The sequence below is a fragment of the Cervus elaphus genome, chromosome 33 (genome assembly GCF_910594005.1).
Source record: "Cervus elaphus chromosome 33, mCerEla1.1, whole genome shotgun sequence".
Lineage (NCBI taxonomy): Eukaryota > Metazoa > Chordata > Mammalia > Artiodactyla > Cervidae > Cervus > Cervus elaphus.
In genome coordinates, this window is record NC_057847.1 from 53227041 (window position 1) to 53252471 (window position 25431).

The window sequence follows — 25431 nt, forward strand, 5'->3', positions numbered from 1 at the left end:
AATGAGTTGGTGATGCCATCCAACCATCACATCCTCTGTCGTCCCCTTTCTCTTCCCACCTTCAATATTTCCCAGCATGAGGGTCTTTTCAAATGAGTCAGCTCTTCGCATCAGGTGGTCAAAGTACTGGAGTTTCAACTTCAACATCAGTCCTTCCAATGAATATTCAGGAATGGTTTCCTTTTGGGATGGACTGGGGTTGGATCTCCTTGCTGTCCAAGATATTCTCAAGAGTCTTCTCCAACACCACAGTTCAAAAGCATCAATTCTTCAGTGCTCAGCCTTCTTTATAGTCTAACTCTTACATCCATACATAACCACTGGAAACACCATAGCTTTGACTAAACGGAACTTTGTTGGCAAAGTAATGTCTCTGCTTTTCAATATGCTGTCTAGGTTAGTCATAACTTTTCTTCCAAGGAGGAAGTGTCTTTTAATTCCATGGCTGCAGTCACCATCTGCAGTGATTTTGGAGCCCCGCCCCTCCCCCCCAAAAAAAAAGTCTGTCACTGTTTCCATTGTTTTCCTCATCTATTTGCCATGAAGTGATGAGACCGGATGCCTGATCTTAGTTTTCTGAATGTTGAGTTTTAAGCCAACATTTTCACTCTCCTCTTTCACTTTCATCAAGAGGCTCTTTAGTTCTTCTTCGCTTTCTGTCATAAGGGTGGTGTCATCTGCATATTTGAGCTTATTGATATTTCTCCTGGCAATTTTGATTCCAGCTTGTGCTTCATCCAGTCCAGCATTTCTCATGATGTACTCTGCACATAAGTTAAATAAGCATGGAACAATGGACTGGTCCAAAAATGGGAAAGGAGTACATCAAGGTGTATACTGCTATCTGTTTACTTAACGTCTATGCAGAGTACATCATGTGAGATGCCAGAAGTTTAGATGAAGCACAAGCTGGAATCAAGATTACCAGGAGAAATATCAGTAGCCTCAGATATGCAGATGACACCACCCTTATAGCAGAAGGTAAAGAGGAACTAAAGAGCCTCCTGATGAAAGTGAAAGAGGAGAGTGAAAAAGCTGGCTTAAAACTCAACATTCAAAAAACTAAGATCAAGGCACCTGATACCATCACTTCATGGCAAATAGACAGGAAAAAGTAGAAACAGTGACAGACTTTATTCTCTTGGGCTCCAAAATCACTGTGGATGGTGACTGCAGCCATGAAATTAAAATAACACTTGCTCCTTTGAAGAAAAGTTATGACAAACATAGACAACATATTAAAGAGCAGCGACATCAATTTGCTGACAAAAGTCCATGGAGTCAAAGCTATAGCTTTCCCAGTAGTTACATACAGATGTGAGAGTTGGATCCTAAAGAAGGCTGATCACTGAAGAATTTGTGCTTTTGAACTGTGGTTCTGGAGAAGACTTGTGTGAGTTCCTTGGACAGCAAAGAGATCAAACCGTCAATCCTGAAGGAAATCACCCTGAATATTCATTGGAAGGACTGATGCTGAAGCTGAAACTCCAATACTTTGGCCATCTGATGCAAACAGCCAACTCATTGGAAAAGATCCTGATGCTGGGGAAGGAGAAGAAGGTGGCGACAAAGGATGAGGATGGTTTGAGGGCATCATCAACTCAATGTACATGAGTTTAAGCAAGCTATGGGAAATAGTGAAGGACAGGGAAGCCTGGTGTGCTGCAGTCTATTGGGCTGCAAAGAGTTGGGCATGACTCAGCAACTGAATGACAATGACGGAGAGGTAGTTTGAACCAAAGGAGTCACGTGAGTAAAGGTACAAAGGCATGAAAGATGCTTTGTGTTCAGAGATCTAAAATTTGGGGTAAATATACAGGAGAAGCTATTGAAAAGTAACCTAGAGCCAGGTTCAGAAATGCCAGGATTTGCTGATTTACAAATAGCTGGATAACTTTTCATATTAACTAATTTACTTTCCCTGCCATCTCCCCATCTAATGACTGCTTATCCAGTTATTTCTCCTTATCTGCTGGACCATGAGGCATCAGTCATCCTGAGAATCTTTGGATTACTGTGTTTCTCAACATAGAAGTTACTTATGGCATAAGATTTTTACCAAGAAAAAAAAAAAAAAAAACTTGGACTAATCCCTGGTTAAGAGAAGGTCTCCTCTGGAAATACAAACTATTCCACAGGTTGAGGAAAGGGACAGGGAGGAAAGTAGGGATGATTTAAACTATGGTTGGGTGTTTTCTGAGAAACAGGTGAATATGCCCGCAAATCATATCAAGTCTAGAGCACCAGCAAGATCCACAGTTGCCAACTACCCAGCAATGGGAAGGGGGAATAGCACGGATACAGCTTCATGGAACATCTAGATAGAGCTTGGCTGAACACATTTCCAGGAATCCCAGAATGAAAGCATGTCAAGGTCATCTGTGAGGCCAAGAAGAGCAAGATACCTTCTGTGAGAGAGCTGGTCTGGAAAGGTCTTGGGTTTGCAATAAGGAGAAAGCAGCAATAAAATGAATTTATTTTGGAGCAGAAGTCCTATGGGTGACTGAAGTGTCAGTAGATGTCACTGTGAAAAGTGAAAGTGAAGTCACTCAGTCATGTCCAACTCTGTGGATGAATGCTAACAACCTGAACCAGATTCCTCTTGCCCCATTCACCTCACACCATACATTCTTAATACCAGGTACTCCTTTCTCGAGGATTGAGTTTAGGGATGGGAGACTATTTGATGTGGATTTAATTTTCAATACAGTGTGAAACAAAGCTTAAATGGAGAAGAATTTCAGTTCTAGAAAAATTAAATTCCTTATCACCTTAATTTGTAACTTGGCATTCATGCCTACAGTATACCAAAGTTTTATTGTGTATATGTACATGTGTGTATTTATCTGCAATGTATAAGCAAACTGGAAGTGTGCACTCTGAGTAGAATTAAAAAGGAGCAATCAACTAGGGGAGATTAGGAGGAACTAGAAAAGGGAAGAAGCAGTAACACTGGGATGCGGAGAACCAACTTTTATGTAATAAGCATATTTTTCTCATAAATGGACTATATAATAATTTTACAAATATTTACACACACCTATTTACTCACTTTCCAAATAAAAGTACTTGTTTTTTGGTCATAACTTCTGTGAATGATGACTAAAGGGCATTTTCCATTTTCTTTCCATTTGTGGCCTGCTCATTCCACATGTGAATTTGCTATGGACAATGATTCTAGTCCTTTCTTGGACTGGTCCTGACTACACTGTCCTCAGGGTGGTTTAAATATTCAGATCATCATTCCTTAGCATATTCCAAGCAATTCAGGAGCAGGCATTCTGCTTTTCAATTTCTTCTGAACTCTTTGCACAATTGCCTCACCCAGTAATGTACTCTATTGTGATAATTCAATTTATAACATGCTTCTCTGAAGTTTTCAGTTGTGTTTACTTCATTTAAGTTTTTCCAAATTTAGGAACATTAAGCAGATACCTTGATTTGGTTCTGAATTGCAAAATCAGTACCATGTTTGCCAACACTGAGGACCTTAAAACTGTTATATTAATCCTCACTTCATTTTACTATATTCATATATTTTTATCAGTATTTGAATAATTATTTTCCATTTATGTGACATGTGTTCTAATTGGCACCCTATGATGACATTGCAATGAAGGGTATCCCAGCTATTTATCCTGTCTAGGATCAATTTCCTCATTTCTAAAGTATAAATATTAAGACTAATTATTAATGAATACTAACATGGCACTCTGCACTGGCCCTAGTTTTGTTCCAAGCACCTTGAAAATATTAATTTAGTTCTCGTAAGAGCTCAATGAGTAGATACTTCTAGAATATACACTTTATAAAGAAGCAAAGCAAGCGCACAAACGTAAAGTAACTTGTTCAAGGCCACACAGCTTGTAAGTCATGAACCAGAGCTAAGTCCATGCTCTTAGCCATTACACAACGCTGCCTGTCCAGTTAAAAATGCTTGGACAGAAAACAACAAAATTCTGTAAAGCAATTATCCTTCAATTAAATAATAAATTTAAATGTTTAGACTTTGAATGCATGCACAAGTTCAACAGACATGATTTCTACTAGTAAGGTGCTGACAATTTAAATCAGTACTTAAAAAACTAACACTTAAAGTTACTGACAATTTCATATAAATATTATAATCAAATGATCAGTAATATTCACCTGCTTCAACTCACCACTTATGAAAACTTTTCAAAACACTGACAATACATTTAGCAGAAATTGAGCCTTATATGTGGGATTATTATAACTATACACTAAAGACACTCTAAAAAGCTTGCTAACCATTTGTTGGTCCACAGAAAAATTATCACTTGTCACATCAGCCCATGGGCACACACCAGAGGTCCCAAAAGGGTCTGGATAAAACTAAAAGATAATAGTTTTTCTTTGCCAGCTTCCCATCTTTTAACACCACCTCTCCTAGCAGCAGCTACCCTTTTGGACACCTCAGATAAGCACAAAGAACTGTCTTATGCTCACTGTGCTCTGAGTGAAATTTGCCACTTAAATTAAAAATTTGCATTCATACAGCACCTGATTTCAGTCTTTCAGATTTCCAAAGTTACATATCTCTGAAAGAAGCAAATGCAGAAGCAGACAACGTGCTAACACACAGTCAGCAACCACTTTATGAGAAGGCCTTGCAAAAATGACAGAAGTTGGGAAATTCCCCGCCTCATACTAAGAGGAATCCTACGATTGTCACATAAAAAAGCAGAAGGTAATAAGCTAGGACTACTTCAAGAAGCTTTGCATCTCGATGTAAAGTGACTCAGACACACTGGTTTTAAGAATTTTGCTATTTTCTATTCTTTGTAGAGCTCTAAATTCTAATCGTAAAAACTCACAATTTTTGAGAATTTGTAAGTGTTGGGCAGTGTTCTGACAACATCATATATTTTCTTTCTCAAAACACTCCTAGGAGGCAGAACCTACCAGTTCTCCAATTTTTCCCCCAGTGCCCCATTTTTGAGATGTGACAATAGAGGCTGAGAGAGTCACACTCAGTGGCTGAATCTGTGTTATCTCCTCAAGCACGTTCGAGTTATCTGTTGCTTCATAACAAACCTGCACAAAACATAGTGCCTGAAAATGACCGTTTTCTTTACTCACATGTTGGTGGGTCAGGGGTTTGCAAAGGGCTTGGCAGGGTTCCTCTTTGATCTTTGGGGCCTCCTCTGAAGCAGCACAGGACAATGAAACCTCTTCCTCCGTGATTTCTCCACTCAAACCCGTGGCCTCCACACTTCTTGTCTCTGGCCAACACTGTATCACATCATCCATAGCTTCTCAATGTGGTTCGGGTTTCTCACTGGGCTGGAGGCTGAAGAGTCTTATTTCTTAATGGACACTGCCTTTTAAGAGCCAATATTCCTAGAGAGAAGGAGCAAAATCTGTCAATCCCTTTATAAGTAGGTCTACAACTACCTTTTACAAGTAGGTCAGAACACCACTTCTACCACTTTCTAAAGATCAAAGCCATCCAAAGTCAGAGGAAAGATAGGCCATGCCTGTCGGTTGTAGGAGTGTCGATATATTGGCAGTCATATTTAATCAAGTAAGCATTTGCAGGGGATACTGGGGTTGGGGACATTTGAAGCCTCCTTTAGGATAGACAGTGAAGTTGGCTCCCTCATGTGCACGTGAATTGATGTTGAGAATGGGTTGAAAGCTCAGTTGAGTCTTTTGACCTGTGTGACCCTAAGCAGAATCTCACTATGTTAGAGAAAGAATCCTACCAACTCTCATTCTGAGATACAGGGACAGAGCTGCACAGCTCTACCTCAATCTATTTGTCAAATTATTTGTTAAGAACAGTTGAGTCATGGAAAACAAGATCACCTCTTAATATGAAGTGGAACATTTCCCAATTTCTATCATGGTTGCAAGGTGTGCTCATAAAGTGGTTTATTACACTTTGACTGTCTCTGTGTTTCTTCCTATCAGAAAGCATGGCTTTTGTTACTAGCTATGGATTGCATGCAATGGAAGGTATGGTTGATTGCGTTCAAGAATGAATGATGCCTCCAACTGAGGGATCCTTAGCAGACAGAGATCGGATCACATGAAAAGGCTAATTTTCAAACAACTCTGACTAATGAAAACTGCAATTTCATATGATTCAACTTAATATTTTAGGTGTCCTTCCACATTGAACTGTGTAGCAAAAAAAGAGACTTTATATAAATAACTAGTAGATTTAAAAAGAAAATCGTGCTATCTTAACTTTTAGAGACAGAGGTCATTTAATGCTAGGTCACAATTGCCAGACCAACATTTTTATCTTCTGGTTACTTATATCCTTTAGTTTAGATTCCTGAAGCCCTTCCTGGCATTGATTCTCTGAGTTTATGAGGCCAACGCTTATATTTGGTGAATACTTGTAAAGGCCTGCTCGCCAACCTTATCCCCAAGGGAGGGAATAAGGTCAATTCTATGTGTCAGTAGCAGTGAAAGTGTTCTCCTTCATACCAAATCTTCTATTTTTCTTTGTGACTTTCCTAGTGTTGCTCCCCACTTGAAGGACCAGTCTTACAATTTACTTCTAACTGAAAAGCTTTTCAATAATAGATTCCCCTGTGAAGCTCCCCACAGCTCTTAAAATGAGGGAAGAGAGCCAAACCTCAAAGCTCGAAGCTGACTACTTGCTGAGGTGGTATATTTTGGGAAGGGATTATTATGTGTCAATAACTCTTACACTATGGTTTGTGTGGTATGAAACATTCAACAGATGTAAATTAGTAATAGCAATGTGATAATGACTATAATTCTTTGGTCTTGTATTTCTATTACTTAAATAGTATTAACTGAAGCAAATATGCTTTCTCTCATACCTTAGAAGTGTAAAATATTTAATAACATGTGCTTCAAGACACCACAGTGTCTTTGGTCTCTAGTGTCCAAGAGACAAAGCCTCTAAGAAGTAAAGTCTTGTGCGTCGTGGTGAGGTTCTAAATCTTAACATTGGGAGTGTGGGGATTTTACTTGCTATTTGAAACACCATAATCTGATACTAATATTTCTGACTCTAGAAAACCAGGGTATACAAAACGATGTGGGGATTGGAGTGAAAGAGATTGTCTTTCTCAGTGGTATCCTACATGGCTTACAGGAGGGTGTGAATTCGTGATATCTAAGAACAGAGGGCTGCTGACTAACATCAGTTCTGTCTTTAAGGAAGTCTGGGCTCTGCATGATGTTTGGGCTGAGAAACAAAACAATTTCTCTATTTTCCCAAATAGTTTACCCCTCCCTAATTATAGCCCTCAGACAAATGTTTTGTTACCATCAGAAAGCAGGCAAAGCAGGAAGGAAATAATCAGGCATTTTCACTTAGAACATTGAACATTAATACCATCTTTCCTCTTGCTAACAGACCTTTCAATTTTACTTCTTACATGTTTTAAGTGTGATCAATTTTACCTTTCAAGATATTACTCCTCATCCATAAAATTACACAAAAATTGCCATAAACAAGCTGACTAAAAAGGAACAATCGTTGTAAATTAAAAAAAAAAACCCTTCATGTTTATAGAAATAATAAAGCCCATGCAGTACTTCTTTTAAAGATCTTGCTCTAAACAAACTGAATTATTCATGCATAGAATTGAACAGCATTAGAACACCTGTTTTCAATCATGCATAATGTAAAATCACTCATTACCTCACAAGAGCCTCTACATCTCCAGCAATCAAATGGCATTGAAACAGCAAAACAGGTGCCTGGCAGGTGGATCCAAGCAGATGTTTTGGGCTTGCATGCCTTTTCTTGTACAGGTGTGATGATCTTGTTTTCAACTGCATAATTGCTATTTAAATAGGTAATATTTAATTCTTATGTACTTTAATATTTATTTTTGCTTCTCCAATTCCTCTCCCACTTTGCTACTGCCTGGGCCTGAGCTGGATTTGAAAGCTTTTAGAACCCTGTAAGGTGGAGAGATGCCAGTTGAAGGTGCAATTCTACTGTCCTAGGCTTTTATGATGAAGGGACCCTCCGTGAAAAGTAGCTTCTGGTGAGCTTGTGGAATTTCAGCAGTGTGGCTAACAACTGAATAGGAAAGAAAAAGTTACTTTCCCTTGTTAGGTATAATCCAAAAGTCATATTTAACCATTTCTTCCTTGCATACCATGAATTTTAAATGAAGTCAATGCAAACGATGAGTGCAAATCAGAAAGAGAACATCTTTCTTCAGCTGCTTATACACAATTTATTGAACTTCTGCAAAAAGAACTCTGTGTGTATCTTCCTTGTGAGGCATCAAAATGCATTTGCTTAAGCATGTTTTACTAAAACATCTTTAAGTCTCAGCTGGAAATAGGGTTTTCACTTCATACTAGATTTATCCAATACAAATTCATCCAAGCGGAATAAGTAATGCAGCCTTCAACAGGGGGTGTCGCAGCACCTTATTTCCCTGTCTGTCCGTATCATTCTTTCTTTCTTTCTTTTTTTTAATAATCAACAAATTTAGCATCAGTGAAAAGTGCTATACTGAAAGCTTCAAAGAGAGAAAACTTTATTTTTGAGAACAGGTGCAGCATGAATTTCTATGGTGTCCCATCAATGCTGTCATTCTTTGTAAATCTTTGTGTCTGTTTTAGCCATCGGTTTACAGTGAGTTAGGCTAACAGAGTAGAATTGCAAGTTCATTCTGCCGACATAGTTGGAGGTTTGGGCACCCATATATTTCTCACAAACACATAAAAACGTATGAATCTTTGACATGTTACACTATATAATCTATTTGGGGGGTAACCTATGCAAAAATGTTCAAATATTTCTATGTAAAGAGAACAATGGTTTCAGTCATCCAAATATTGTGTTAACCCCATTCAAGTATGTAGATATTTCTAAGAATCTGGGTATGTGGAATCATTCATGTGGACCAAAGACCCAGAGATCTGGGTCTCTCTCCTTTCTCTCCCCCTTTCCAAGATGTTTGTCTCTGTGCAGATATGGCCATGATATTAGTTACCCATATAGTTCTCTTTCCTGGAGAAGGGAATGACTACCTGTTGCAGTATTCTTGCCTGGAGAATTCGACGGACAGAGGAGCCTGGCAAGCTATCGTCCATGGGGTTGCAAAGAGTCAGACATGACTGAGCAACTAACACAAACAGAGTTCTTTCAAATGAAAATATCCTAAAATGAATGAAGAAATAATCATATTGTAGCTATTTTACCACTTAAAGTGTTGTTTTTGTTTAGTCTCTAAGTTGTATTTGACTCTGTAGCTCACCAGTATCCTCTGTCCATGGGATTTCCCAGGGTTGGGATTTCCCAAGAATACTGGAGCAGGTTACCATTTCCTTCTCCAGGGGATCTTCCTGACCCAAGGATTAAACTCACCTCTTCTGCATTGCAGGCAGATTCTTTACCGCTGAGCCACCTGGGAAGCCCACTTAAAGTGTTAATATTACTTAAACTAAGGTAATGGATTTTTGAAGCCAGATCACAAAGCTAACTCATAGGTCTTGTCTTTTCACCTAAGCATTACTGAATTATACATACATACACATAATTATATATATATATATGTATATATATATATATATAATATTACACTGTGCTATACAATAGGTTCTTTTTGGTTATCAGTTTGATATATAGTAGTGTGTATGTATTAATCCCAAATTCCTTATTTTCCCATCCTATTCCTCTTTAGTAACCATAACTTTGTTTTCTATGTCTGTGAGTCTATTTATGTTTTGTAAATAAGTTAATTTGTATCATTTTTTTTTTTTTTTTAGATTCCACATGAGTGATATCATATGCTGTTTGTGTTTCTCTAACTTATTTACCTTAGCAATGATAATCTCAAAGTCCATCCATGTTTCTGCAAATGGCATTATTTCATTCTTTTTTTTAATGGCTGGATAATATTCCATTACACACACAAACACACACAGGCATATAACATGCTCTTTAAGGGATGAAATATTTTAAATCGATAATTATACTGTATTGACTGGAAACATATGAACAAACAAACAAAACATTTAATGCATTACTAATGAATTGTTTCATTTCTAAAGAAAGTAATGCCCTGGAATCTATTCAAAGATAGTAAGGGTTGTAGTCAGAGAAGCTCCCACAAAATTCCTAGACTTCAAGGATTAGAAAGCAATTTCCATTCTTCACTAATCACTGTTTCCAGCAGAGCTTGACAAATTATCTTGTGCAGTAACTGCCTGTCTGATATAATTCCTTTCCTACTGGTCTGCTTTCAGGAGTCTCAAGGACACCCTTCCTCCACTGTGGTGGAAAAGGACAGGAGAAAGAAATATTCAAATGTTTAGTAAGAAGTTATGGAAAACTGATATAAACCTCACTTGCTTAGAAGGCAACCAATGTCCAAGCAAGTCTTAGCTCAGAAAACTAGACAAATTTCTTTTTTCTAGAAAATAATATACACAGAACATTGATGAGGATGCAACAAATAGGTGCAGAACTATTTGAAGAAAACTATTTAAATCTCTAGCTTAATTTTACACTCCAAAGCCAAAACATCTCAACATATTACATAAAAAATAGTATTTCCTGGGATCCAAGCACCAAGAGGTCCGTTCCCAAAGAAGATCTTTGTTAACCTCACAATCTTAATTTTATTAGAACTCTGCTACCAAGTAAAATTTCCTTTAAAATTGACACCTCTGAAGGAGGGCATGGAAACCCACTCCAGTATTCTTGCCTGGGGGGCAGGCTACAGTCCTTGGGGTCGCAAAGAGTCGGACCCGACTGAGTGACTAAGCATATACCAAGTAAAGTTTCCTTTAAAATTGATAATAAAAGGCCTAAAACATTTTAAAACAAAACTTATTAAATATGGAAGTTGTTTTAAAATGATATTAAAAAGTATTTCATAATTGAGTATATTTTGGAGGAAGTAAAAATTGATGGTAACCATGGGACTGATGAGATTGCCATGTGGTGCTAGTGGTAAAGAATCTGCCTGCTAATGCAGGGGACACAAGAAGCATGGATCCTTGGGTTGGGACGGTCCTCTGGAGTAGGATAACAACCCACTCCAGTATTCTTGACTGGAAAATTCTGTGGACAGGGGATCCTGGTGGGGCTACAGTCCATGGGGTTGCCAAGAATTGGACATGACTATACTTCCCCGGTGGCTCAGACAGTAAAGCGTCTGCCTACAATGCGGGAGACCTGGGTTCAATCCCTGGGTTGGGAAGATCCTCTGGAGAAGGAAATGGCAACCCACTCCAGTACTCTTGCCTGGAAAATCCCATGGATGGAGGAGCTTGGTAGGCTACAGTCCATGGGGTTGCAAAGAGTCGGACACGACTGAGCGACTTCACTTCAAGCACAGTACACACATCACACACACACACATTGGTTTGATAATATGTAACCTGGTTACCTTCCCTGAAGCCCCAGAAGCCATAGAGAATCTTCTGTCCTTATGACAACTGCAACACTGCGCTGGTTTCCCACATCTTTCACTTGTAATTCCGTGTAGGGTCCATGAGTTTTCCAAAGTTGATACTCCTCTCTGTTTAAGGCTCTGAGGATAAATTTCCACAGGGCCTCTGGCTTCATTAATTATTTCACCTCCACATTTTTCACTTCTAACTGTCTTTCCCATGACTCAACTTTCCCCAAAGCAGTACCAACTTTAGGTGTTTTATCTTTCTTGGCATACAATGAATATCTACAAAGTTGTAGTGCTGGAACTGAATAATTATACAATTAAAATTAAAAAACTGTGTACAATACTACAGTTTTTCAGTATCTCATAGATACATGCTCATGGCCTTTTCTACATTATTCATATAAAAATATCTAGAACCTAACCAAGATCAATATTTTTCTGCAATGTTTTTTTATTTTCATAAGCATTATTTCTCAACATTCATTTTCTTAAAAGCTAGTTTTAGAAGCTTTAAGGCCCAACCGAGTCATTTCAACTTTTGAGGGAACTTTGTTTTCCTCACAAAACAAAGCTAGGGGACCTGCAAAAACTTGTCTATAAACTGGAAAAAAAAACACTCCAGGTCACATATTTTCAGCATCTTCTAAAAATTAATGGTCAAGGACAGCACGTCAAGTCAACTGAAATTATAACTAATGTATAAAGTTAAATGCATACTAACTATAGTATTTGGCTACCTAGGCCCATCCCTTCAAGATTCTAATTCCTGTCCAGTTCACTAAATGGGTCATTCTCTTCCCCATCCCCTATTTCTACTATCAGTTCAGTTCAGTTTAGTGGCTCAGTTGTGTCCGACTCTTGCGACCCCATGAACTGCAGCACTCCAGGACTCCCTGTCCATCACCAACTCCTGGAGTTCACCCAAATTCATGTCCATTGAGTCAGTGATGCCATTCAACCATCTCATCTTCTGTCATCCCCTTCTCCTGCCTTCAATCTTTCCCAGCATCAGGGTCTTTTCAAATGAGTCAGCTCTTCGCATCAGGTGGCCAAAGTATTGGAGTGTCAGCTTCAACATCAGTCCTTCCAATGAACACCCAGGACTGATCTCCTTTAGGATGGACCGGTTGGATCTCCTTGCAGTCCAGGGGATTCTCAACAGTCTTCTCCAACACCACAGTTAAAAAACATCAATTCTTTGGTGCTCAGCTTTCTTTATAGTCCAACTCTCACATCCATACATGCTGCTGCTGCTGCTGCTGCTAAGTCGCTTCAGTCCTGTCTGACTCTGTGCGACCCCATAGATGGCAGCCCACCAGACTCCCCCATCCCTGGGATTCTCCAGGCAAGAATACTGGAGTGGGTTGCCATTTCCTTCTCCAATGCATGAAAGTAGAAAGTGAAAGTGAAGTCGCTCAGTCGTGTCCGACTCTTAGCGACCCCACGGACTGCAGCCTACCAGGCTCCTCCATCACTGGTATTTTCCAGGCAAGAGTACTGGAGTGGGGTGCCATTGCCTTCTCCACACATCCATACATGACTACTAGAAAAACCATAGCCATGACTAGATGGACCTTTGTTGGCAAAGTAATGTCTCTGCTTTTCAATATGCTATCTAAGTTGGTCATAACTTTCCTTCCAAGGAGGAAGCGTCCTTTAATTTCATGGCTGTAGTCACCACCTGCAGTGATTTTGGAACCCTAAAAAATAAAGTCAGCCACTGTTTCCACTGTCTCCCCATCTATTTCCCATGAAGTGAAGGGACCAGATGCCATGATCTTAGTTTTCTGAATGTTGAGCTTTAACCCAACTTTTTCATTCTCCTCTTTCACCAAGAGTCTCTTTAGTTCTTCTTCACTTTTTGCCATAAGGTTGGTGTCATCTGCATATCTGAGGTTATTGATATTTCTCCTGGCCATCTTGATTCCAGCTTGTGCTTCCTCCAGGCCAGTGTTTCTCATGATGTACTCTGCATATAAGTTAAATAAGCAGGGTGACAATATACAGCCTTGACATACTCCTTTTCCTATTTGGAACCAGTCTGTTGTTCCATGTCCAGTTCTAACAGTTGCTTCCTGACCTGCATATAGGTTTCTCAAGAGGCAGGTCAGGTGGTCTGGCATTCTCATCTCTTTCAGAATTTTCCACAGTTTATTGTGATCCACACAGTCGAAGGCTTTGGCATAGTCAATAAAGCAGAAATAGATGTTTTTCTGGAACTCTCTCACTTTTTTGATGATCCAGCGGATATTGGCAATTTGATCTCTGGTTCCCCTGCCTTTTCTAAAACCAGCTTGAACATCTGGAAGTTCACTGTTCAAGTATTGTTGAAGCCTGGCTTGGAGAATTTTGAGCATTACTTTACTAGTGTGTGAGATGAGTGCAATTGTGCAGTAGTTTGAATATTCTTTGGCATTGCCTTTCTTTGGGATTGGAATGAAAATTGACCTTTTCCAGTCCTGTGGCCACTGCTGAGTTTTCCAAATTTGCTGACATATTGAGTGCAGCACTTTCACAGCATCATCTTTTAGGATTTGAAATAGCTCAACTGGAATTCCATCACCTCCACTAGCTTTGTTTGTAGTGATGCTTCCTAAGGCCCAGTTGACTTCACATTCCAGGATGTCTGGCTCTAGCTGAGTGATCACACCATCGTGATTATCTGAGTCGTGAAGATCTTTTTTGTACAGTTCTTCTGTGTATTCTTGCCACCTCTTCTTAATATCATCTGCTTCTGTTTGGTCCATACCATTTCTGTCCTTTATTGAGACCATCTTTGCATGAAACATTCCCTTGGTATCTCTAATTTTCTTGAAGAGATCTCTAGTTTTTCTCATTCTATTGTTTTCCTCTATTTTTTGGTATTGCTCACTGAGGAAGGCTTTCTTATCTCTCCTTGCTATTCTTTGGAACTCTGCATTCAAATAGGTATATCTTTCCTTTTCTCCCTTGCTTTTCACTTTTCTTTTCACAGCTATTTGTAATGCCTCCTCAGACAGCCATTTTGCTTTTTTGCATTTCTTTTTCTTGGGAATTGTCTTGATCCCTGTCTCCTGTACAATGTCACGATTCTCCATCAATAGTTCCTCAGGCACTCTATCAGATCTAGTCCCTTAAATCTGTTTCTCACTTCCACTATATAATCATAAGGGATTTGATTTAGGTCATACATGAATGGTTTAGTGGTTTTCCCCACTTTCTTCAATTTCTATTATCCCTGGATGGAATTACAGTCATTGACACATTGCTATTACTAATTTGCATTCAGTGACTGTTTCATATCATACAAAACATAGTATCAGAGAGTCACTGACACATGATAATCTCTTCCTAAAATAGTTGCCACTTCAGAAGTAGTCAGTTCTGAGCTTTGAAGTGTGGCTCTCTTCTCTCATTTTAAGAGCTATGGGAAGCTTCACAGGGGAAGCTGGAAGGAGGATGCCAGTTAATTGTTTGCAGGTAGTGTGATTATTCACAGTGGATAATTTGAATGCCAGTAATAATGGATTATTATCAGTCTCAAAACAAGTGATGTATGTTTGATAAGATCAGTGTATATCCTCTATTTTACTCACATTAGTGGAGATTCTGTCTAAAACATTTGTATTTATTCTAGAGTAGATGGCTAACTTTGAAATGAAAAGAATGATACAAAATTTACTAAGATAGTAAAGTGTAATGTGATGATTCAAATGGGCTTGTAGGATTTTAAAATTTCTTAGAGGTGTCATTTTGAATATCAGACCGAATTCTATTATGTATGGGTAAACAAGTGGGTAAAGTGATTTTTCATTTTGTAGAATGCCATAGCTATAATTTTCTGCTTTAACATTTTAGCAAGTCATTTAATTAATATATTTTGTATTTTATATCCTCAGACTCTGTTGAAATAAATTATTCAAATTCTTACATAAAACATGTTTCTCTATGCATTTTCAGTAAATTTTGCTATAGATGAATGTGAATTTTCTGCTCATTTTGGACATATTTGGCAACAGTCAATGAACATCGGTCCAAGGAATTAAATTTATAGGAGAAAGGCTAAGCTTTTCACCTAAAAATTTACTTCATGTTACATTTAATTAATATTTTTGAAATGAATAAAGTCAGCAAACTCCAGGAGATGGTGTAGGACAGGGAAGTCTGGTGTGCTACTGTCCATGGCATCGCAAAGAGTCGGACATAACTGAACAACAACAAAGGCCAAATTAAATTTAAAATTTTAAGACTTTATATAGACAATGAAGGAATCATTATTTTGGAACATAGTATCTTGTAAAGATACTTTTCTTCAAAGTACCTTATAAAATTTCATTTAAAATCAACCATATGTTGGAAATTCCCTGGCAGTTCAGTGATGGTCCAGTGGTTAGGACTCCGAAATTTCACTGGCAAGAGCATGGATTCTGTCCCTAGTAGGGAAACTATACAAGTCACATGGTAAGCCAAAAATATAAAATAAAATAAATCATACATTATTTACCATTATTTATCATTTTAAAAAATTTTGTTGATATGAGTATCTATAACACTATTCAAAAATATATATGAATAATTTATTCTTAATGTTATTTCTTATAAAGAATTATACTATTTAAATATTCTAGACAATCTTTTCCCTGCATAAAAGACATTAAAATAACTGTATACACAACTCAAGACTATAAGAGCATTAATTATCAGACATTCCATATATTTAAGAATTAAAAGTTATTCCATTGTTTTTGAAGTAAGGCAATGGAAGGATGGACTCCTTTTGAAATAGTGAGCATAGTATCAAATGCTATTAAGATCAAATTAGTTAACTATATAGTTAAGTATATTTTCCTTTGGAGCTTCCCTGGTGGCTCAGATGTTAAAGCATCTGCCTGCAATGCGGGAGACCTGGGTTCGATCCCTGGATCAGGAAGATCCCCTGGAGAAGGAAATGGCAACCCACTCCAGTATTCTTGCCTGGAGAATCCCATGGACGGAGAAGCCTGGTGGGCTACAGTCCATGGGGTTGCAAAGAGTCAGACACGACTGAGTGACTTACGAACCTGAGGGAAGATGTTGAATCTAAATAGCAGCTCTAGTGAGGTACCAGAGGTCAAATATTAAAATCCTTTTCTTAGTAAGAGGCACTATAGCATCACCTGCAACAGTCAACAGATATGCTTGCAGAGTGCAATTGTTTTTGCAGTAATATTCTCTTAGGGTATATTAGTGAACAAAACAGACATTTGTCTTCTTGGGGCTTCTAGTCTAGCAAGGAGAGACAGAATAAAACAATTATAATAAGTAAGGAAATGATATGACCTGTTAGAAAGTGGTAAGTACTGTGACAGAAGAAAACATGGAGCAAGTTAGGTGGGGGGAGGAGAATTGGACTCTAAAATGTAGCGTATCCATTGTAGTGACAAATCAGATGCTCAGTGCAGGCCACCCCATGCAGCAAGTGAAAGCTGAAAAAGACAAACTAAATTATCCAAGTAGAGATCTAGGGGATGGGTATTCCAGGAAGAAGAAACAGCTAGTGCAAAGGCCCCAAGGTGGGAACAGGAATGCCGGTGCCACTAAAGTGCAGTGAGTAGAGAAGAGTAGTGTGTGAGGTCATGGAAACAACGGGGGCCAGATTTTTTTAGGTCAGCAGACATTTCTTTAAAAAGCCCAATAGTAAAAATTTTGGGCTTTGCAACACGTTGTCTTTATTGCCAACAACTCATTTCTACCTATGTAGTACCAAAGCAGCCATAGGCTGCTTTATAAGTAAATTTAAGTGTCTATGTTCCAATTAAAGTTATTTATGGACATTGAAGACCTTCCCTGGTGGCTCAGATGGTAAAAATTTTGCCTGCAATGCAACAGACATGGGAGACATGGGTTTGATCCCTGGGTCAGGAGGATCCCCTGGAGGAGGGCATGGCAGGCCACTCCAGTATTCTTGCCAGGAAAATCTCATGGACAGAGGAGTCTGGTGGGTTACAGTCCATAGGGTTGCAAAGTGTTGGAGACTGAGCATGTATGGACATTGAAACATGGACATTGAAAGTTAAGTTTCATATATTCTACAGTTACAATTTTTTTAACCATTGAACAATGTAATACCATCCCTAGCTCATGGGTTATTAAAATATGTAGTGGGCAGATTTGGTATGCTGGTCATAACTGCCAACCCTTTATGTGACATGGTTTGCCATTACAAGGATTTGGGGCTCTTGGGCTCCATTCAATGGGGTTTCAGTGTGGGATTTTCAGCAGAACAACAGCAAGATAGGTCTTCCACTTTCTAAAGATCACAGGAGTGGCTGTGTTGAGGAGAAAAGATACAGGGCAAGAGTATTACAATGAGAGAGACCTGTTAAGAGGTCAATAGAGAATTCCAGGCAAAAGATATGGAGGCTGAGACCAAGGAGTTAGTATTGGAAACAGAGAGAAGTGGTCAGATTCCAGATCTGTTTTAAAGGGGGATCCAGTAGTCTTCCTGCTATTTATGTATATAGAGTGTGAAATTACATGAAGGCACACAAGTTGTCTCCTGGGTAACTTGCAGAAGAAATGAAGACATTAGAACCAGATTAACCTTAATTCAAACCCCATCTCACCATCAATGTGACTTCGAACAAACTTAACACTTCCATGCTTAGATTCCTAAGAGTGAAATGGGGATGATGATATTTATCTCACAGAGTAAGGCAACATCATAGAGCAACTATCAGGTATTCAGTGGTAGCACTGCACTCTGTGACATGAACTTCATAACACTTGTCACAGTAAATTCGACCACCTAACCTGGCAGGTCATGTCATGTCCTCAGTGTGGAGATCCTAAGCACCCACTCCAGTCCTGCCCAGTATCACGCAGGCTGTTCACTGTAGGGCTGACCTTCACACTCATTCCACCTGACTCCAGAATCCATGCTGTTAACAATGATGCTGCACTGCCTCCCTGGAAAAGTTATAATTCCTTTCTCATAAAACTGGAAACCAACCAACAAATAACTGTCAGAGCCTATCTTAAAACCAAGTACAATAGATCAGGGGTTAGAAAAAGAAAATAAAAACAATAAGCATCTCCTAATACTGGGGGAAAGATCTAAACAAGGAATAAAATGATTGTAATGAGTGTGCCCAAGAAAGAAATTTAGGAAAGGAATATTTTAAGGCAAATAAAACTTCACAACACATTGGGTCTTGATTATCCATGAAGACAATTTGTCTTTCATAGGGAAAAAGGAAGACACAAATTCAGTCATTCATTGGATAAACATGTTGGAGTGCCAAGAATCATTGCTGAAACTTAAAAGTACAAGTAAAGAAGCTAGAAATGATATCTGTCCTTTTGTAGAAACCATCATTTGTGATTAAAAGGGTCTATTTTTAGTGGGGTTAAGAGACCCTCAATACCCTTGCAAACGAAAAGAATCAGAATGAGCGAAGTATAATTCAGCCCCTAAAGAGGAGAGCAATTATTGAAGTTGAAATAGGAATTTTGTGTTTTCTAACTGACTAAAGGGAGGGTTCAAGGGAGTGAAGAAGGGAGCATGAAATATTAAATTGATTGGATTCTTACTAGTCGCTTCTTAACTAAAATTTCCACCTGGATTAGGGTGCTGCCCTCTGCCAGGCTGTCAGAGCCACAAACCAGCAGAGACTGAGGGGGCAAGGAAGAAAGGAGGAAGGAGAAAGGAGGTCAACAAACACAGTTATAATAAAGAAAAAATCACCTCGGAAGGCATGTACTGGTCAAGGTAAATGTGGTTAATAATGACAAATATAAATGCCAGTGTAAGAGAACATATGGCAAAAACTCAAGAATGATGTGAAGTGCGAAAAAATAGACTTGTGATTATTATACATTTTGATTGATTTATAAACAAAATATATGGGTCTCTACATGAATACTGACAAAAAAGAAGAAAAGATTTTAAAGGAGAGAATATCACATCCTCACATCTGAGGCAGCTCTGTTGTAGCGACAGTGATAGTTTCAGCTAAGTTCTCTATTTTTTTTCCTTAAAATTTCAAATCCTGAGCTGGGCGGGGCCCCTGTTTTCTGTAGGGCAGTCACCCTGGGCACCTAACATTGCCTGCAGGCTGGTGGCCGGATCTCCTTGATGAGCAGGCCAGGGCCAGTCCCAGGCAGCTCCCCTTTCAGCCTGACAGCTGCATATCCCAGGTGGTCTGACATTTGAGATGGAGGCTGTGGATAAGATTGAAGGTGTTTTAGGGGAGAAGTAGGCTGTGAATAACACCAAGACTTCATCCAGATGGAATCACTCATGAGACAACCTGAGATAGTCTATTACTGCCCATATGTCTTCTGGGTCTCCAAAGGCCAGGCTCCATTGATTTATAAGAAACCTACTATTTATGCTTTTGGCTCATTTCACAACAGACTACAGTAAAGGATTTATCAGAGATGCTGCTGTTTCTGGCAGTTGTTGGGATTTTATAAGTTCTTTAAATAAAACAGTCTCCATAAATATCCTAGTAAACATCAGACAATAAAGTAAATATTTGGGGGTTAGATTCAGTTTATTTCCTCTTAATGCACACCATCTTTTTACAAGTTTCCTTCTGAGTACAGCCCCATGGCAAAACCTTTTATAGAACATACCTATTTTAGGTAAATAAATAAATATGTGACTCCAAAGAAATAAAAATTACTAGATATAGCTATGCTCACAGTATTGCTTAAACACTTTCTCTCTTGCAGATAAGCCTTGGAAGAATTATTTGATTATTTTTTCCAGCACAATCAGTTATTAGTGTATCTTATTTATAGATGGTTCTTTGAGGAACTATAGTAATATAGCAAAATATCAGTTATTTCATCACACTGGTGAATTTAATGAACCTGAAGGTGTGTGTTATTTTAGCACTTACTGTAGCTCCTGTGAAAACCCAGTGGTGCTAAAATCTGTAAACCTGTCATTGCTTAAGTAATAACCTTGTTAAAAGCATCTTCATTTAACTTACTTTAGCTTCTGTGGATGTAGGTTTTATTTTATCAGTACAGAGAGTAGGTGCTTCAAACCCAACCCACTTATTGTAAATATAATTAATTGTAGTTCATTAATTTATTCACAGTGTTATTGCTTTTATGTTTACACTTAGGTTAAATTAAATATTGTTTGGAATCTAGTACCTATTTTCAATTTTTTACAAACTCTTAATTCACACTGAATTTCTGTAGTTACAGGAGTAAATTTTAGTCTGCACCAATGAAAATGTTCATTTTAATTTTTAATATTCCTTTGTGTGAGGCACAACAGACTCTTCCCCCCTCCCCTATATACAATGTAGATTTTTTTTAAGTGCATTTTTGTTCATCTACTTGGAATGGATTTGAATTTATTCTTGCCTTTTCAAAATATGAAGAAAATTGGATATTGATGGTAGGTGTTCAGAATTATCAATTGATTTCTACAAGAACACATCTACAATTATTGAAATGCTGGCAATAAAAATGGGACCTCCCTCCTATTTAGGACTACTCATGAAAAGAGAGGGAGGGAAAGGAAGGGAAAGACAGAAGCAAAGCAGATGAAAGAAGACAAAACTGTAATTTATATAATTATAGCCTCAAAGCAACAACAAACTTTTGATAATTACTTGGACAGGCCAATAGCAAGGTGTACGATAAAAGCTATATGTTGTCAACCACTTTGAAATCCTTGACTGATTGCAATAATGCAGGCAGTAAACACTGACACATGTTCTGTTCCATGACCACATTTAGAAGAACATCATCATAAAAGGTGTTGGTGGCAACCACTGTTTCATTGATAAATGACATTAGTTAAAGAGCTACTAGCCTGATAGATAGATGAAGATTTTTATCAAATTTTCTTTCCCCAAAATGTATCAAGAAAAATGCAGGATAGAAATAGTATAATAGACCCAGCTGGCAATAAATTGAACCTGTCAAGGTGGTTTTGTTTCTGAATGCATTATTTGTAATCAATTTCTTTATAAGGTCATAATTCCTCATTTACTTTGTTTATGCCTTTGAAAATTGATCATCAATGATGTTCATCTTTACAAAAAGAAATCTCTGATTTAACTTGAATTTTAGTGCTTTAAAATATATAATAATTATCAAATATATTGATTATTATGATAATCAAGATATCTTTGTAAAATCCCCCTAAATTGTAACCCTGATATTGATAATCTTTTTCTTCTCCTCTTATAAATGTTGATTTTAAATTTGGGGCTAGAGAGAGTGAGGAGAGGAAACACATCAAGAACTAAGACAATTTCTTGGGATATTTTCAACATTTAAAATAATAACTTTATTATTTTCCTTTTTAAGATTTTTGTCTTTTAGATGAAGGTTCTTAGAATTATTAATATCTAGATTGGTTGAAAAGTGGGTCATTCAAATAGAGTATATTTAAACATGCAGCTAAAACTGTTTCAAAATTGCATGTATGCTTTTGTCATCAGTCTCTTTTTGTAACATAACTGTTACTAAAAACTTTCTTTAGTAATTTAGTCAATGTTTATATGACTTGAATAAATGACATTTTTAATCAGAATATTAAGCAACCATGTTAATTTTTGTTTGGTCTAACAGTATAGTTTTTAAACAATAGCCAGACGAGAGATTTATACAATTGTATCTTTCGATAAGATACACTTTAAATGTACAATAAAGATAGAAAAAAGCAATGAAATTCACAATTATATCAAGGATTTTTTTAAATTAAATCTATTGGTTGTTGGTATCTGTGAACTCTTAAGAATAAACACCTGCAGTGTTTTATTATGTAAAAAGGTGGTTTAATTGCATCTTATTTATCACAGACAAATCAAGCCCTATTCAGAAGATAATAATGACACAGTAATTGGATCAGTAATTGGTTCAGGATGATTCAATATTGTACTAATAATCATAAATACTGCTGTCTTCTGCTTTGATTCAAGGCTGACATGCTAATATAGATTGGATTTAGAGCAATAAATATTAGTGAACTGGATCTAGTATTAATATCTAGATCCTTACTTTGGCTATGCCAGCCAGAAACAGGTATAAAACATATGCACCACTTGAGAACATATTTTAAATTACAATATGAATTCATTAGCTTCCCTGATAGCTCAGTTGGTGATGAATTCATCAATGTACTTTATTGGTTTTTCTTAACTATTCATCTCTGAAACCAACATCTTCAATGTATGGAGGTGGACGGGAGTAGACATGAAGACATTTCCTTATTTTTCTTACAAAAATGATCATTTTGGTGGAGTAATACAGCTTTTCCATTTGATTGAGCCAGTTACCATGGAGGATGTGACATGATGACCTGGTGGGCAAAATTATTCACATGCCAGTCATGTAATGATGGATAAGAAAATCATTCCCATTACCACACTGTGTTCAGCAGACACTTGGCGGTTAAACAGGACTATTTCTTAGCCAGTGTGGTGGCAGCCTTTCACTGAGAGCCAAAGGAGAGGGAGGCTCATTATGTAGGGAACAATGATCCTTATTCACTCAACATGGAAACTTGCCTCACAAGAACACATTGGACAGCTCTGGACTGGAATAAAAATGGCATATCCCCTTTTATCAATGGAACAGAAACCTAGGATCAACATGCCTGGCTTGGAATTCTGCCTACTAGTGATAGAAATGGATATATCCAGGCATTTGTTTATTTATAGCCATTTCCATGGATTGGAGGGGTTGGAGAGGTGCTTACTGTCTTCCCAGTTGCTTCAGTCGTGTCCGACTCTGCGACCCCATGGACTGTAGCCCACCAGGCTCCTCTGTCCATGGGATTCTCCAGGCAAGGAAACTGCAGGGTGTTGCCATTTCCTTTCTACTGCTGCTGAAATAGGTCTCTTTTGTGGGGAAAAGAGAAACAGGCAGCTCACAGGTGCCAATGAAAAATGTAACTATGCACTTTTAACTCTGAAGTTATAAGACTGCTGGAGACAACTGATTAGGTGTGTAATATTTACCTGGCAATGGGAGGATATTGGGATTTCTATTGTTTTAGCTAAACAGGATAATGGAAAAATAAGAAAGCCTTTTTAAGTGAACAATGCAAAGAAATAGATAAAAAAAATAGAATGGAAAATACTAGAGATCTCTTTAAGAAAATTAGAGATCCAAGGGACTATTTCAAGCAAAGATAGGCACAATAAAGGAAAGAAATGTCAAGGACCTAACAGAAGCAGAAGAGATTAAGAAGAGGTGGCAAGAATACACAGAAGAACTATATATATAAAAAAAAGTTGTTAATGAGCTGGATAACCACGATGGAGTGATCACTCACTTAGAGGTAGACAGACATCCTGGAATGTGAAGTCTAGTTACAAACAAAGCTAATGGAGGTGATGGAATTCCAGCTGAGCTATTTCAAATCCTAAAAGATGATGCTGTGAAAGTGCTGCACTCAATATGCCAGCAAATTTGAAGAACTCAGCAGTGGCTACAGGAATGGAAAAGGTCAGTTTTCACTGCAAACTTAAAGACAATACCAAATAATGTTCAAATTACTATACAATTGCACTCACTTCACATGCTAGCAAGATTATGCTCAAAATCCTTCAAGCTAGGCCTTAGCAGTACATGAACTGAGAACTTTCAGTTGTACAAGCTGGGTTTAGAAAAAGTAGAGAAATCAGAGATCAAATTGCCAACATCTGCTGTATTATAGAAAAAGCAAGGGATTATAGAAAAAGCAATCTACTTTTGCTTCATTGACTCTGCTAAAGACTTTGACTGTGTGGATCACAACAAAGTATGGAAAATTCTTAAAGACAGGGGAATACCCAACAACCTTACCTGTCTCCTGGGAAACTTGTATGCAGGACAAGAAGCAACAGCTAGAACTGGAAACGGAACAACAGACTAGTTCAAAATTGGGAAAGGAGTGTTTCAAGGCTGTATATTGGCACCCTGCTTATTTAACTTATATGCAGAGTACATCATATGAAATCCTGGACTGGATGAATCATAAGCTGGATCAAGATTGCCAGGAGAAATATCAACAGCCTCAGATATGAGGATGATACCACACTAATGGCAGAAAGTGAAGAGGAACTAAAGAGCCTCTTGATGAAAGTGAAAGAGGAGAGTGAAAAAACCAGCTTAAAACCCAACATTCAAAGAATGAAGATCATGACATCTACTCCTATCTCTTCATAGGTAATAAATGGGGAAAAGGTGAAAACAGTGACAGATTTTATCTTCTTGGGCTTCAAAATCACTAAAGACTGCAGCTATGAAATTAAAGACGTTTGCTCCTTGGTAGAAAAGCCAGGGACATACTTAGACAGCATATTAAAAAGTAGAGACATCACTTTACCAACATAAGTCAATATAGTTAAGGCTATGATTTTTCCAGTAGTCATGTATAGATGTAAGAGTTAGACCATTAAGAAAACTGAGTACCAAGGAATTGATGCTTTTGAACTGTGGTGCTGGAAACACTTGAGAGTCCCTTGGACTGCAAGGAGATTGAGCCAGTCAATCTTAAAGGCTAACAACCCTAAATATTCATTGGAAGGACTGATATTGAAGCTCCAGTACTGTGTTGGAGGAAAAAAAAAATGCCAGAAAATAGCCACCTGATGCAAAGAGCTGACGGAGAAGGCAATGGCAAACCACTCCAGTACTCTTGCCTGGAAAATCCCATGGACGGAGGAGCCTGGTAGGCTACAGTCCATGGGGTCACGAAGAGTCAGGTATGACTGAGCGACTTCACTTTCACTTTTCACTTTCAAGCACTAGAGAAGCAAATGGCAACCCACTCCAGTATTCTTGCCTGGAGAGTCCCAGGGATGGGAGCCTGGTGGGCTACCATCTATAGGGTCACACAGAGTCGGACATGACTGATGTGACTTAGCAGCAGCAGCAGCAGTGAAGAGCTGATTTACTGGAAAAGACCCTTATGCTGGGAAAGATTGAGGGCAAGAGGAGAAGGTGGTGACAGAGGATAAGATGTTGGATGGCATCACTGATTCAATGGACATGAGTTTGAGCAAACTCTGGGAGACAGTAAATGACAGGGAAGCCTGGCATGCTGCAATTCATGGTGTTGCAAGGA

The 25431-nt window shown here is 38.1% G+C and overlaps 1 long non-coding RNA gene across 3 annotated transcripts in view; it reads right to left on the reverse strand.

Annotated features, from left to right (window-relative positions):
• LOC122688379 overlaps nucleotides 1-25431 on the reverse strand; it is a 260981-nt gene that overhangs the window by 37540 nt on the left and 198010 nt on the right. For all 3 annotated transcript variants that reach the window (XR_006339425.1, XR_006339426.1, XR_006339424.1), the window contains one exon: nucleotides 5104-5364. This is a non-coding gene — a long non-coding RNA (uncharacterized LOC122688379). The remainder of the gene's footprint in view (nucleotides 1-5103; nucleotides 5365-25431) is intronic.